The following is a 16,958-nucleotide window of genomic DNA, read 5'->3' on the forward strand; positions in this document are numbered from 1 at the left end:
TAGCCATCTAACTCGGTTCTAATCACTAACAAAGCATCAAACAAGGTTGAAGGAGGCTAACTTGATAGGCCTATGGCCACAGTAATGCTCCGGTGACATTGTCCGAGCTCCAGCGAGATGATTCATGGGATGACCGACTCGGTTTAACGCATTTTCAATCATTCAAAGTGCAAACAAATGATGAAAATGAAATCAGAATATGTTTTGGGCATCAATCATAACAAAAACGTGAAGAAATGCACACGATTAAGCTAAAACCTATTTTGGAAAATTTGGCAAACAGTGATCATGAACCAACTTTACCTGCTTCAATGAGGATCAAAATGGAGTTCCCGAGCTAATCAGTGCTCATGGATGTCTTCCTTGACACTTGATCTCCAAGTTGATGGCCTCGGTCTCGCTGGGAAGGTCCTGGATCAAACGGCCGGAGCTCGGTTTCAGACGGTGACGGTCAACCTCGATATTGGATTTCCAGGTGTGGAGATCCACGATCGACATCGATTCGCCAGCGTTTTTCGTCTGGAAAACACCGATCACTCGGTCCACGAGACCTCAACACACCTTTGTTTCTCAATCTCTCTCGTTCTTGCTCTCTGAGTTCTCTCTCTCTCTTCGGCAATTCGTTGAACACCTTCTTCTTCTCATGATCAGTTTTTTCAGCTTTTTTGTAGCTCGATCTCCCGCCCAAATTCAGTTAGAACCGACTTAGAATCAGTTAGGATTGATTCTCTGGTGCCAGCTGGAGATTCTCCAGCTGGCCAAGTCAATTTACACGTGCTGGATTGACCAGGTAAGACTAACGAAGTCACCGGCACGAACAAAAATTTTCTGGGTTTTTAATGTGTTCTGGGCAGTCGGGCGAAGAAGACGGGTAGTCGGGTAAGGTCGGGTTGACCCGGTCGACCCGGCAGGCCCGATTTTGACCAAAAATTCAAATTAAACTCGATTTTGATCAAATTTTTGGAATTAAATCCCAAAATTGAATTCCTCATAACATTTTGAACCCAAATATATGATTTTCCCCAATTTTTGTCAAAATCATGTCCTAAATTTTTGAATTTTTGTAATCGGGTTAATAAGGTTTTGTTCAATTCAATACCTTAATGACCTAATTAGGAAAAATTAGTGCCAAAATTGAATTACCCACATTTGATTAACCCTAGAAACGATGATTTCATGGTTCGACAATTTCGAATTGGGCACGATTCCCAATTTGGGCTCAAAATTCCTAATTTTCAATTGAATTTTGGGAATTTTTTATTTCTATGAAAAATTGTGCAATTGGACTGATCATTATGTAATTCAAGGTCCCAGAATCATTTGTTGTGAAGACAGTATGACTTAAAAATGAATAGAAAAGATTTAATTGCATTTTTGGTTCAATTCGGATTTGATTTTGCCCATTTTTAGGAAAAACACATACTCGATTGAAATTTTTCAAAATTGATGATGTATTAATGAAATTGGATTTAAAATAAGACTAATGGCTATTTTTATGGAATTTTCTGATTCCATTTGCTATTTTTCTTGATTTTCTCACTTATTTTAACTAAAAGAAATTAAGGAAAAATGCTGAAAAAATGCTAAAAAATTTATTTTTGGTTTAGAAGCAGGATTCTAGGCTTGGCCAAGATTCCTAGTCCTAATTTTGAGATTTTTTGAAAATATAAAAAAAATGAGCTAAAAATCAGATGTCAAATAGCTGCCCCTTTTAGAGATTGAATTCGTTAAAGGTTGATCTCAAAGACAAGGTGACACCGGAATTTTTTTAGTCGACTCAATGAACAAGATAAGATGGAAATTTCACAACAACTGATTAGGGATCTTGCTTTTGAAATTCGTGATCTAATCCAAAGGTTCTCTTTTCAGAACATATTTTGAAAGATTCTTAATGATTGAGAGAGAGAAACTTACCTATTTGTGAGCGTCTCTTTGTTGCTTGTCCAAGAGTATGAATTGATAGCGGTGATGATTATGATGATTATTCTGATTTCGTGGTTTAAGGATGAACTCACGAACCATGAACACCTGAGGCTCCTCGCCTGAGGATTTGGAAATTTGCCTAGTGGTTCCTCACCAGTAGGACTTTAAAATTTTCCTAGTGACTCCTCGTCAGTAGGACTTTGGAAATTGCCTAGGGGCTCCTCGCCTGTAGGACTTTGAAAATTGCCTAGTGGTTCCTCACTAGTAGGACTTTGGAAATTTGCCTAGGGGCTCTTCGCTTGTAGGACTTGAATTTGCTTAGGGGCTCCTCGCCTATAGGACTTGAATTTGCCTAGTGGTTCCTTCCTAGTAGGACTTGAATTTGCCTAGGGGCTCCTCGCCTGTAGGACTTGAATTTGCCTAGGGGCTCCTCGCCTGTAGGACTTTGAATTTGCCTAGGGGCTCCTCGCCTGTAGAACTTGAATTTGCCTAGTGGTTCCTCACTAGTAGGACTTGAATTTGCCTAGGGGTTCCTCACATGTAGGACTTTGGGAAGACTTCAAACAATGAATGCCTTGACCATGAGTTATGTGATTTTGAGGTTTCACTAACCTTTGTATGATTTTTAGTTGACCAAAAACTATTTCGAAAAATAGTTTTGAAATTAATCAAAACTGTTTGAAGCGTGGTTTTTTTTTTCTTAGCTTACCATAAACTGTTTGAAAACTTGATTTTAGGTTGACCAAAAACTTTTGAAACCTAGTCTAGAAACATGCGTTCTTTGCATTAATGCATTTTGGATAATCAAATTTCCTTTTCGAGGAATTATTTGAACAAAATGCTTGAAAGCTTTCAAGAAATGCTTAAAATGATCGTTTGGAAGACTTTCATTAGAAATGATTTGTTTCAATCTATAAGCTTGGTGTTTTCTTTATTTGATTGAAATGGGACTTGTCTGATATCCCTCAATTTTATCTCTCTTAACCAATCCTTAGGTGTTTGGAGATATTCGCAATGTATACAATCCAATTGATCCGATAAGGTCTTTCAAAAGGTTGTAATATTGGCTTGGTCAATGGCTATTCGAAGGATAGGCATTTTGAGGCCAAGAAAAAGGATTTCATCATATCTGACTTTGGGTCTACAAGTTAAGAACCTCGAGGACAAGACAAGATATTATTGCATACACTTCTTTGAGTGATGACTTCTTGTCATAAAGTCATGTTTCTACTCTCAACATCCCAATTTGAAGAGTCTTTGGAGAGAGGTTGTATTGTTGGTATTAGGTAGACTCAAAAGGCTCATTCACGATTTTTATGAAATTGGTGATCTTCTTGGCATCACCACCCTTTTTCTTTTTGCTCATTAGGGATCTTTTTTTATGAACATCAGAGTCCCCTAAACATTCATTACAATCTCTTCTTTTGTTTGCTCATTCTCACTTATTGTGATCTATGATGTCTTATGATCTTGGCTTTGCTTTATCATGACTTTTTTTTTGGTCATTTTGAGCTTTCTTTTGAACTTTCTTTCCTTTCTCATTTTTCTTGGGCATTCGGCCTTGCTTTTACCAGGCACACTGCTTTTTCATGCCCCTAATTCTTTGCCTTTGACCTTTTTGAATTCTAAGGACTCTGTTTCATGCCCTTTTGTTTCTTATCTATTAAAGTGGATCATATGCTCATGCTCCAGTGTGAAGAGATGATCACTAATTTAGGATTCTGAAATGAATATTCAGGCTCAATTGGACTTTGCCAAAGATAATGTGTTTGGGTATAAGAAATGAAGTGCTCTTCTTCCACTTGGGATGTCTTGAGTTCTCATATGACTTTATCTGAAGTTATCACAAAAAGATTGATGCAAGTATATGCAATAAAATCTTTCTTGATCCTATTCTCCATAGCTGTCAACTACAAACCTCCTTATTTGCCCCAATGTGGGGTGGTTCTTAACAGGGTTATTTTGGAAAAACTTCTCCACTGTTTTGGCTCAAATTTGATTTGCAAGGGATAAACATGTGTTTGGGATAGTGAAATGACTGCCTTTCATCATTTCAATCCATGTAATCATTGCGAACATCCCCTATTTCCTTTGGATGAGTTTTTTTTTTCTCACTCATTTCTTCATTTTGATTTGGAGTGTATAGGGGACATGTTTGGATACGGCTTACCTTTCATCATTTAAAGGTCTTTCCATTCCATTTTATCCAAACTTTTTCTTCGAAATTTTTCAAAGCTTTTTGTCAAATTATCCATTTTTAGGGAATTTTGATACTTAATGCATTTTCAAAGAAAGCGTGTTTCAAAACTTTTGATTTGAAACTTTTTTGAGGTATTTTCCTTTCAAAACAACGTGTTTTGTTTTGCTCAGCCTTAGTGTCATTCCGCTTGGGGAAGAAGAAGTTCGATTTTCTCTTAGAAAGGCAACTTCTTTAACACATGCACTCATAATTTTGGGATACCTGTCTGATCAATCTACCAAGATCACTTTTATTTGCATGTTTTTGCTTTGGTTTCACTGGGATTATTCCTTTTGTTACTCCATTTTCTTTGTCTCCCTGGGGATGATAAAAAGAAAAGCACATTAGGGAATATCAATGGAAAATTGAATTGGAAATAATACTTCCCTCTATTATTTGACAACTTCATTGGGATTTTTGAAACCATTAACTGGTTCGGACTCCTTTTGCTTTCTTCTGCAAAATAGATAAATATGTTCATGAAATGCATGGTATGCATGATATACATGATATTCACATGTTCTAAAGTGATCCAAATCTCTTCTTGAATGTTCGTCTTCATTTCATGAGTATAAAATCTTGACAGCATCTGCATTTACAAGATAGGCCAATTCTATTCCTGCCATATCTACAAGAATCAATGCTCCTCCAGGAAGAACTTTCTTGATAATGTATAGACCTTTATAATTCTGAGTGAATTTGCCACGAGAATCTTAATTATTGAAAATGACTTTCTTCACTACTAGATCCTCTGTTTTGAAATGCCTCGGTTTCATTTTTCGGTTAAAGGATTTAGCCACTCTTCTCTGATAGGCTTGCCCATAGCATATAGCTCTTAATCTCTTTTCATCGATCATGTTGAGTTGTTCATATCTTTGTTGAATCCACTCAGCTTCTTAAAGCTTCAATTGAGATAATATCCTTAATGAAGAAATTTTTGCTTCAACAGGTAGAACTACTTCCCTTCTATAAACCAAGGAAAACGGGGTTGTTCCAGTTGATGTTCGAATTGAAGTTCGGTATGCCATCAGAGCATACGGTAACCTTTCGTGCCAATCACGATAATTTTCAACTGTCTTGGCCAATATTTTCTTGATATTCTTATTTGCCGTTTCAACTGCTCCATTCATTTGTGGACGATATGGGGATGAGTTTAGATGTCGGATGTGGAAGTGTTCGAGTAAATCAGCCACAATCTTGTTGTTTAGGTTTGAGCCATTGTCCGTAATTATTGCTTCTGGAACTCCATATCTAGCAATGATATCCCGCCTAATGAATCTTGCAACATTCTTGATAGTAACATTTGTGTAGGAGTTTGCTTCAATCCATTTGGTGAAATAGTCAATAGCAACCAGGATAAACCGGTGCCCATTTGAGGCTTTAGGGTTGATTGGACCAACCATATCAATGCTCCACATTGAAAATGGCCTTGGCTCGGACATTTGATGTAGCTCATTTGGCGATGCATTAATTTTGTCTTCATAAACTTGATATTGATGGCAACATCTCGCATGTTGGATGCAATTTGTTTCCATTGCATCCAATAATATCCCAACCTCATAATCTTTTGGGCTATAAGATGTCCATTCATGTATGGTCCACATTCACCCTCATGAATTTCTTTCATGATCTGTTCAGCTTCTGTAGCATCCACACATCTTAGTAGGATTGAATTAAATGATTTATTGTAGAGAGTTTGACCACTAAGGAAGAATTTGTTGGCTATCTTCCTTATAAATTTCCTGTCACCTGATTGGCTTCCTTCAGGAAATTCTCCTGATTTAAGATACCTTTTGATGTCATGATACCATGGTTCGTTGTCAAACTCTGCCTAGACCATCATGCAATGAGCTAGTTGTTCAAGAATATTAATTCTCAATGGTTTTATATCCATACCATCTTCAGTTTGTAGTAAGGATGACAAAGTTGCAAGAGCATGTTCAAAATGATTCTGAGCTCTTGGGAGATAATCGAATGTTACTTCTTCGAAGTTTTCTATCATCTCTTCTAAGTATCTGTGATAAGGAATTAGTTTGGCATCTCGAGTTTGCCATTCACCTATTATTTGCAATATGATGAGCATAGAATCTCCATATACTTGTAACCTCTTTACTTTCATTAAAAGGGCTAATTGCAAGCTGATAGTGCATGGTTCATATTCAGCAACATTATTGGTGCATGGAAATACCAGTTTCGCAGATACCAGATAGTGTTGTCCTTCTGGGGAGATTAGTACTGCCCCAGTTCCTGATCCAGATAAGTTGGTTGCACCATCAAAATACATGGTCCATTTATCGTCGACCAATGTTAATATATGATCATCAAGTTCTTCTTCAGGATTGGTGATATTCTGCAAATTTTCCGCCAACATGTTTGCTATTGTTCGTCCTTTGACTAACTTTTGGGATAAACTTCTGATGTCAAATTCAGATAACAAAACTTGCCACTTTGCTAATTTCCTGACCAAGGAGGATTTCTCAAGAAGGTATTTGATTGAATCATTCTCAGTTACCAGCAAAATTTGATGATGAAGGGTGTATTGCCTTAACCTGTGTAATATCCAAATCAATGCAATGCACGTCTTTTCGACTGCTGGGTAATTCATTTATGATATTGTGAACTTCTTGCTCAAGTAATAAATGGCTTGTTCTTTACCATCATTTGGTCTTCTTTGTACAAGCATCGATCCTAACGACTCATAGTGAATCGTCAAATATAAGATCAACGGAACTCTAGGGTTTGGTGGTATCAGCACTGGTGGGTATACCAGATATTCTTTGATCTTGTCAAAGGCTTGTTGACATTATGCATCCCACTTCACTTTGGCATTTTTCTTCAACAATTTGAAGAATGGTTTAGCAGTCCCAGAAAGCTGATAGATAAAACGGGCAATGTAGTTTAATCGCCCCAATAGGCTTCTCACTTCTTTTACCATAGAAGGAGTCTTTAAGTTGTATATTGCCTTGATCTTGAAGGGATCTATTTCGATGCCCTTGCTACTGACCACAAATCCCAGCAGTTTGTCAGATTTTGCCCTAAATACATACTTGTTAAGGTTCTGTCGTAACTTGTACTTTCTAAGTCTTTCGAACAACTTGCGAAGCACCTCAACATGATCTTCTCCTTGTTTGGATTTTGCGATCATGTCATCCACATATACCTCGATTTCTTTGTGCATCATGTCATGGAACAAAATTACCATTGCCCTTTGATATGTGGCACCAGCATTTTTCAAACCGAAAGGCATCACCTTGTAACAAAATGTGCCCCATGGTGTTATGAAGGATGTCTTTGCCTTATCTTCTTTCTTCATGAGGATTTGATTATATCCTGAGAAACCATCCATGAATGAAAATGTTTCGAACCCAGCAGTGCTATCCACTAATACATCGATATGTTGAAGCAGGAAATTATCCTTAGGGCATGCTTTATTTAGGTCGCGATAATCAACGCACACCCGTACTCGACCATCTTTCTTCATTACGGGTACTATGTTGGCAACCCATTCTGGATATGGTACTATTTCAATGAAACCGACTTTGAGCAATTTCATAACTTCTTCTTCTATTTTCTTTGCCAAATCCAGCTTCGTTTGCCTAAGTTTTTGCTTCTTTGGTGGAATACTTGGATCGATTGGCAAAGCATGTTCGACTATGCTCGGATCAAGGCCTGGCATGTCAGCATAAGACCATGCGAATATATCTTGATATTCTCTGAGCAAATCTGTGATTCTTTTTGCTTCAGCTGAGGGAAGACTTTCTCCAATCTTAACTTCTCTAGGATTCTCTTTATCGCCTAGATTGACAGTGATTGTTTTCTCTAATGTGAGTGGCATTGATTCTTCATGACGAATCCATTCCTTTCTGACCCATTCCTCATCCTCGTTATCCTCTTCAATATTGCAAGTGATCTCCTTGGAAAGATTTGGGCCACATATGAACCTATTATGGATATGCGAATGCTCATGCCTGACATGTAACAAACATGATTAGTAATTACATACGAAATAAGTAACGCACGTGATCCTATGAAAAACCTTTTGAAAATTCATTTTGAAATTTATTTTGAAAGAATATAGAGACAGAGCTAGTCCTCATATCGTCAAACTTCCTTGCTCTTAAAATCATTTTCGCAATAAGGAGCAATATAGAAATCTAAAGCCTCAAACCTCACGAATGAGGGTAATATTCATCATAGGTTTGGTTTTGTTTCTACATGTCCTTAACAAAATATTTGACCACTTTTATTGAATTGAAAAATGTGATTACATCTATATCAACAGGAATGTAAATTGCAACTGAACTAAAATTGCAAACGAAATCACAAGAAATTTGAAACTGTAATCAATAAAATGCAATGGAAAATGTTAGTAGCAAAAGTTCAAGAGAATCTTCCTACTCCAATGCGTAGATATCTTCTGCTTCAGTTATGATAACATTGATGATATTCTCTTCGAATAGACCAGGCAGAACCGAATTTTCCACTGCATGTAAGTTTTCTTTTTGAAGTCATTTGGAAGGTCCAGGAAAAGTTTCCTTAATGTAGATCTGATGATAGGGAAGCTCTTTAGGTTTGCCCTTCCATATGGATGGATTAATGATGCGATTACCTCGGCCTCTATAGCCTCCATGGTTCTTTCGACCTCGGCCTTGGCCTCCATGGTAATCTTTAGAGTTATCTGGAATATAACCTACTCCGTGTTTCATTCTTGTAGCAAGCGGAGTGATAGGTTCTTTGATTCTTTGGGATTTCGATCCGAGACCATGACCTGGAGTAAATCCATATTGGCATAACACCCTTCTAGACATAATGGATAATGTTGAGAACTCTGGGGATTTTATGATGCAACCGGCAGGAATTTGCACCATTGAGATCATTTCAAAGGAATGATAACTTGGTTCTTCTTTCACTTCGGGTTCGACATACGGTATTGCACTCTCTTTGTAAGTGGTGAAATCCATCTCCCCGTGTATGGTGATCATCTTGCCATTAATGACAAACCTGACCTTCTGATGGAGACTTGAAGGAATAGCACCAGTCATATAAATCTAAGGTCTTCCGAGTAACAAGTTGAAAGTCCTCAGAATATCCACTACTTGGAAATCAATTAGGAAAGGCACAGGGCCTATGTTCACCTCGAGCTCGATATCACCAATAACGTCTTTCTTCATTCCATCAAATGAGCGCACAGTTACCTTAGACGGTTTGATGAGCTCTTCGCTAATACCCAAGCGATGCAGTGTGCTTAGTGGACACAAATTAAGTACAGAACCATTATCGATCAGCACATGTGATATCTCTTTGCCTCGGCATTTGACGGCAATATATAGAGCCTTATTATAGGAACGTTCGTCGATTGGGAAATCTTCATCAGAGAAGGCAATTTGATCTTTCAGAAGAATAATACCAACAAAGTCTTCCAATTGTACTTCATTAATTGTCTCCGGGACGTGTATTTCATTGAGAAGCTTCATAAGCATCATTTTGTGGCTTTCTGAAGTTTTGAAGAGATCCAACAGAGAAATCTATACCGACATCTTTCTCAGCTATTCAATTACCTCAAATTCGCTCGTCTTCATGACTGAAAGCAATTGTTTGACATCTTCTTCGGTTACTCCCGTCTTTTCGTGCTCACCTTCTTTCAGGACATTGCATCTCCCCGATCGGGTTATGGCATCAACTTCTTTAGGAGAGTAATCCCAAGGTACACTCTTAGTATCAAACTTTTCTTTTGGAGGGAGAGTGATAATCATAGACTGTGTTTCTTCTCCTTCAATCTTTAGTTGTTCAATGGGAAATTGGATTGTGATTGGTTTGACAGGACCTTCTTCCTCCTTATATTCATCTACCTCATCAAGCTTGATCAGAAATGGTGTAATCATGGATACCACGCTTTTATTGACTTCGTCAGCATCCATTCCACCCCAACCATCAGGTGTGATCATTTCATTCTTGAATGCCCATGGAGGAAGTGTATATTTGACATGGTAATTATACCGGCCACTATCTTGACCCAGAAAATCAACAACTTCACCTTGTTTTCGTGCTTTTCGAGTAAATCGCCTATCACCTCGGCGAATTTTTTTCTTTTTTTTCTCTTCTCGATCTTCATTTTCTTCGAGATTTAGTTGGCTGATCGGGACCTCGTCCATACCACCCCATCCATCGGGTACAATGTCTTCATTTTTAAACACCCATGGTGGTGGGGTATATTTGACACGGTAATTGTATTTACCGCTGTCTTGATCGAGTAAGCCTACGGTTTTGCCTTCCGTGGATGATTTCTGGGTGAAACGCCTTTCACCCTGTCGGACTATTTCTTTCTCCTTTTCATCCTCATCTGTTTCATCTTGGGGCATTTCCTTCTTAGACGGGGCTTTCTCCTCAAGACTGATTTCGTCATCCATACCACCCTAGTCATCAGGCACAATTACTTCATTTTTGAATGCCCATGGCAGTGGGGTATATTTCACTTGGAAGTTATATCTTCCGGAGTCTCCTCCCAAGTTGTCTACAATCTAGCCTTTTAGGAGTGCTTCTTGACGAAAACGGGCATCTCCTAATCGAGAAGTTTTAATCTTGACTTCATATTCATCTTCATTGTCAGACTTGATCATTGCTTCTTCATCTTTGATCATGTTTACTGTATTGTGCTCAGGAAGAGGATTCTGATGTACATTTGGCTCGGGCTCTTGGAAGTTCAATATCTTCTTGTCAATGAGCTATTGAACTTTGTACTTTAGAGTGGGACAATTATCTACATCATGTCCTTTTTCTCCCATGTGATAGGTGCACGTTTTTGACTCATCGTACGAAGAAAATCTTGCGGGATTGTCTCTCGGTACTTCTTTAGCCACTAAATGCCTTTCTAAAAGCATTGGTAATAGCTTTTACAGGGGTCGGGGCAACGGTGTGTATTGCCTCACGGGCCTTTTATTTGGCTCGAACTGCCTTGGGTTTTTCTAAGCGACATTTGATTGCTTTGGAAATGATGCCTGATGAGTATTTGGGCTAGACACCATAGCCACTTCTCGGATGGGTTCTTTGTCTTTTCTCCCTGGGTAAGGCTTTCGTGCTGCTGTTTCTTGAGCCTTCTTCTCTTTCAATCCCCGTTCAATTCTCTCACCCACTTTTACCAACATGGTGAATGTTTGACAGCCTGATACATGAAGCTTGTCATAATACTCAATTGGCAATGATTTTAGAAAGAGCTCAATGAGCTCGTCTTCACTTATGGCGGGCTTTACTTGTGAGGCAACAGCTTTCCATCTCTGAGCATAGGCTTTGAACTCTTCATTCTTCCGTTTCTCGGTTCTGACGAGATCTTCTCTAGTTGGGAGTACTTCAACATTAAACTTATATTGGCAAAGGAATTCTCAAGCCAAATGATCCCATTCAGTGAAGTCTTCTATGTCGAGGATTGTGTACCATGCGAGGGCCGCTCCTCTCAAACTATCTTGAAATGTGCTAATAAGAAGTGGCGTGTTATCTGAATATCTTGCCATCTTATGGAGATAATACTTCAACTGGGTTTTGGGACAACCAGTGCCATCGTACTTGCTCACGAACTCTGGTTCTTTATAATTTTCTGGAACAACCACCTTCGCATACGGTGAGAACTTGTCAAACCTTTGAAGTTCATAGCCTTGACTTACTAAGAACTTTTCAATTTTGGCCAATCTCTTGGCCTCTTCATCATCCTTTGTTTTGGATGTCTTCTTGATTTGATCATCCTCTTCCAAATTTACCACCTCAGGTGTAGTCTTTGGAGGATTTTTTTGAACCAGTTCTTTGTTTCTGATTGGTTCTTCAATTGGTGTTTCAGTAGTGTTTAAAGTTTCTGCATTTGGAGTAGTATGATACTGTCCTCGGGTTGTAAGAATAAGAGCCTTCATTTCTGCCATCATTGCAGCCATTTGGGTCATTTGATTTTCGACTTTAGCTAGTCGAGCACGGGTTTCTTCTTCCGCCATTCTAACTTGTAAGCGAGTCCGAGGTCTTTTACCTTCCGTTGCTAAACAACCTGTCTCACAAAAAGACCCATTGTTAGCATAGTGAAAGAATCATGAAACCCTACATTCTTTCAATTGTATGATTTCTTATGATTAACAAAGATAAGAGCTTTTATGCAAGTCTTAGCCTTGCATAGAATTTCTTATCAATATTTTTTTTTTGGTAAGGATTTTCTTCTCTTATCAATATTCATCTTCAAGCAATCATACAATTCAAAGAATTGTAATCCATGGTGACTTTTTACAAAAAACGTACTTTGAAACTTCATTAAGCAATTGTTTTAATTTTGAAAATTTTTATTACAATACTATTCATCAAAATAGGGGAACACTAGCTTAAACAAGTCTAGGCTTCTTGCTAGCTAAGGTAGCTTCAGCCTCTTCATATTCCTTGGCTCGTGTCTCCCATTTTTCCACATCGATTACATCCTCTTCAGGAACATACGGCTCTACACCTGGCGTGCTTGGTACAATGTACTTTGGGATGTACAGCTCATCGAAATGGGTAGTAACGCTCAAGGGTACATAGGGTTCGACGTCAATTGGTCGCTTAGCTTTCAACCACTTTATATACTCGTTGGATGCCAAAAAGAGCTTCATTTCTCCTTCCAAATCTTCAGGCCGTTATACTATTTGCTTGGTTGATTTCTTCAAGGAATTCACAATCCTATCAAGTCTTATCTGCAACTATTTATTTTTCTTTTCCGGTAGAGGTTCTTGTGGTATCTCAAATGTGAACTCTTCATGATGCCAAATAGGTGGAATTTGTTGAACCATTCGGAATTGTCGTATGACTCTTAGTGGGCAATAAGCAGTTCCCCCGCTCAATCCAAGCAAAGGCACCAAATTGCCGTCTTGGGTAGTAATTTGAGCTTTCGCTATCTTCGGCCATTGAATTCTCCATTGAAACTGGTCGGGAGTTAATGCTCTAATGAAGTTTGCCCACTCATGAAAAGAGTATTTTGGCATTTTGTCTTGGAGTTTCAAATACTTCTCAATAGGGTTGGTAGATGAGTCGATCTCTCGAATGCGTATATAACGTTCCCAATGTCGAATATGGAAAATAAACCACATAGAAAGTAACCCAGCTGAAGCTTGCAGTACACCTTTTTGTTGATTTTGGTATTTGTTCATTGAAATGATGGTCTCTGCCAAGAGCATATTGGATAAGTCCCATTTTAGGCAAGCTTGCCTAGCAATTACTGCAACGAGAGGATTTAATCCAGTCCTTGATGCAGGGAATAAGATGAATCCGAAGAAGGCAAGAATGAAAACCCTCGTGGAAGTATTTCCAGTTTCTTTCGGCAATTTGGAGTAATTGGTCACCAAATAAGATAGAGAAAATCTCCCGGTATTTGACTTGATCAACTTTTCCACTTGAGGGGTCTTCAAGTTTAAGAATTCAGCTATAACACTCGCGGGTTTTAATCCAATTGGGGGCTCAACGGTTCTTGACTCGAAATCAATTCCAATGGTTACCTTATATTCTTTTAGTGTAGGTACCATCTCGTGCTTGCCCAATTGAAATGTAGCACTGGTAACTTCCCATAAATGGGATAATGCTTGAATTAACCTCACTTGGTACTCCAGGTTGATGAGCTTGAACAAATACCCGAGCCTTTCCCTCACGTATGCTTTATTTTCCTTTGTCATGTTTATCTACCATGCCAAAAGCTCATTCCTTAGAATCGGAATGACTTGTATGTCTAGTTTCTCCATTTCGATCTAAAGCATGTAAAAAAAATGATTATTATTCACCATGGATTACCGATTGATTTTAATGCCTCCATTTCAATTGTATGTCATTTTAAGGTAAAACGAAGGTAAAATACACTTGCATGTCTAGAAAGTAATGCAAATGTCACTTTAAGTCCGTTTAGACCTTAAAAGAGCATATACTTGAAATCATGGCCAAATTCAATGTGTGATGTAAATGCTCATTATGTCATACTCCATTTAGACTAAAAAGTCATAGACTGTGGTTTACAACTTCGAATACATGGAAATGAACTAATAAGCACTTGAATTACATGGAAAATCCATCATGGACCTATACATTTTATCTAAAAATGAAAGAATGGTCAAATGGAGTATGACGCCCTAATCATGCATTCTAATATGAAAGGGCATTTAGATCAGGCATTGAATGTCATTTAGGCATTTTTTGAAAATGTGCTAACTAACTTGCATAATTGTAAAAGAATGAAATGGAACGATACTTGCTTACCATAACGTTTTTGTTTGGTTTTAGGTATACCAACCACAAAGACAAGCGAATGCAACCAATGAAGGTTTGACGCCTAAAAGGGTAGGATATGCTAAAGGCTCAAGGTTACCACCTTAATGGACAAGGGATTCCATTCCAATAGGCAATCGGCCTAAAGTAACGGAATATTATTCCAACTCGGTGATTGGTATTGCATTTAAACGATCCCATGAGCAATCGGCTCACAATTTCGCCTAAACACATACCTCCTAAGGGTAATCCTAAATGTAGCCGGGGTTGAGTGTGGCATCCTGAAATTTCATGGCCAAAGATTAAAGGACCCTAATGGATTAGGGTGCTCGTCGACGGAAATTAGGAAAATGAAATTGGAAGTTTAGTGTCGCAATTATTATTTTTTCTGAATCGCGAGTTTGGACTCTTGGGATCAATTACCGTCGGGCCGACTAACCCGACGTCGCGTCGTCCGCGCGACCCGACTCTGTGTCAAACCCATCGCCGTTATTTTCTTCCCATTTTTCCCCTTGCTCACGGACAGCCCCCTCCTTTCCTCTTTTCCTCTTTTCCCTTCCTTTTCTTCCCTTTTCTTTTTCTTTCCCCTTTTTTCCGCCGGAAACCCCACGCATCAGCAGCCCCTTCATTTTTCTTCTTTGTTTTCTTCTTCCCCCTCTACATTTGGCAAGAGGGAGATGCCAAGTGTCACCCCTGCATGCCATGCATGCAAGGGAAGTTGAAGGGCATCAGATAACCCCGCAGCTCAATCTCTCGCTTAGCTTTTCTCCCAGCTCTTACTCTCCCAGTTGTCTCTTGCTCAGCTCTCTCTCGCCCAGCTCAGTCCTCTCTTGTTTCTCTCTCTGTCCGCCCGAGAGCCCGCCTGTTCGACGACCAGCAGCTGCTGCTCCCTATTCCATCTGCAACCAGTAGCAGTAGCCAGCCCCTCGCCTCCCCGCCGTGCCGTTCTCCCCGCCTCGTACACAAGCCCCACGCCGCAGCCACTACTCTCACCAGCAAGGCAAGTACTCTCTATGACGTTATACTAACCTCGATAATGGTTGCATGTCGGTTTGGGTCTTGGATGAGCCGTTGAGGTGGCTGGAAGGGCGAAAGGAGAGGGCAATATGTGGCGTAGCTGCTGGTCTTGTGTATTCAAACCCCTGGAACAATTTTTGGTGGATCTAGATAGCTAGATTAAGTTGGAAATGATGTTGCATGTTGTTTTGAACTCTTGGTTTGATGTTTTTTTGGCTGGGAAGTGGCAGATCTGAAGTTGGAAAAACGTTTCTGGAAGATTGTGTCACGGATTCCAGATCGGACCTTTCTAGACGTTCCTGATTTTCTATTTTTGTACCGCCTTGTGTGGACCGAATCTCGCGAAGCGTTCTTCATAAAAGTTGTTCAAAAGATCTTGATGTATAACATACTTAAATTTAATATTTTTCTGAGTTCAAATGGATTTTACAAAGGCCCAATTCCTTACTGGGTCAGAACTGTTTTTACCGTGGAAGCCGCGACCTCTATACATTCTCGAATTTTTATAAAAATACCCACTTTGAATTTGGTCACACTTCCTTCACAAAATTTGTTCATAGTCCCATTTTGTACAACATATAAAATTTCAAGGTGTTTAGACATCATTTGATATATGAAAAGAGCATTCTTTGTAACTCGGTGTCACTGTTTCGACGGACCAGTTCTGGTCTGTTTTCGTGCCCTCAAAAGTTCCCTTTCTAGGAGGATTTTGGGATTGTGTTCTTCAGGAAAAATAAGTGTTAAGGTCTCTTTTATAAAATGTTCAAATTTCCGAATTTTTGGAACTCATTTGCTATGCCTTTGAAATTGATTTCTCAAGTCATGCAAAACTGTCCAGTTTTGCCAGAATCCAAAGTTTCATTATCTCTTAGTTGGAAGCCTTGGAATTTTGATTTGATGTCTTCGGGAGATGTAATGTACACGCTCTGAACTTGCTGATGAGATGTTTTCCTTGCATTAGAAATTGTAAATGACATCTCTAAATTTGATGTACTGTATATATTGAGACGTGTGGGCTTGTAAGTGTAATTGTTCCGTCAGTCCCCATGACGACGATGCCCCGGAGTTGGGATGCCTGAGGGGGTAACTGGGTTCCCTCGGATGCCTGGGGGTGTAACACGGTTCCCTAGATGTCCTCGCGATGCCGTGGTAGGTGCGAGATGCCTGAGGGGGTAACGGGGTTCCCTCGGTTGCCTGGGGGTGTAACACGGTTCCCCAGATGTCCTCATGATGCCGTGATGGGTGCGAGATGCCCGGGGGGAGGGTAACTGGGTTCCCCGGAGGATGTTGTAGCTTGAGTTACTAAATCAAATGCGAATTAAAACTGCTTGTGATCACATAACGCATGTAATGAGAATTCGTGTGAATGGCTGTTGGTCGATTGGTAATCTTTTGTCTGGTGATTTATGTCCAAATAAAAAGGGAGTCTTATATATTATAGCTAGTTGTGAATTGGTTCATCTGTCTATCTATTTGACTCGATTGAAATGCCTGTCATTATCTGTTTAGTATGGCGTGATAAAGTTTACTT

Source organism: Syzygium oleosum, unplaced genomic scaffold (assembly GCF_021117445.2).
Source record: "Syzygium oleosum isolate NSW1041296 unplaced genomic scaffold, Sole_v2.1 Sole_v2.16, whole genome shotgun sequence".
In the NCBI taxonomy this organism is placed as follows: domain Eukaryota; kingdom Viridiplantae; phylum Streptophyta; class Magnoliopsida; order Myrtales; family Myrtaceae; genus Syzygium; species Syzygium oleosum.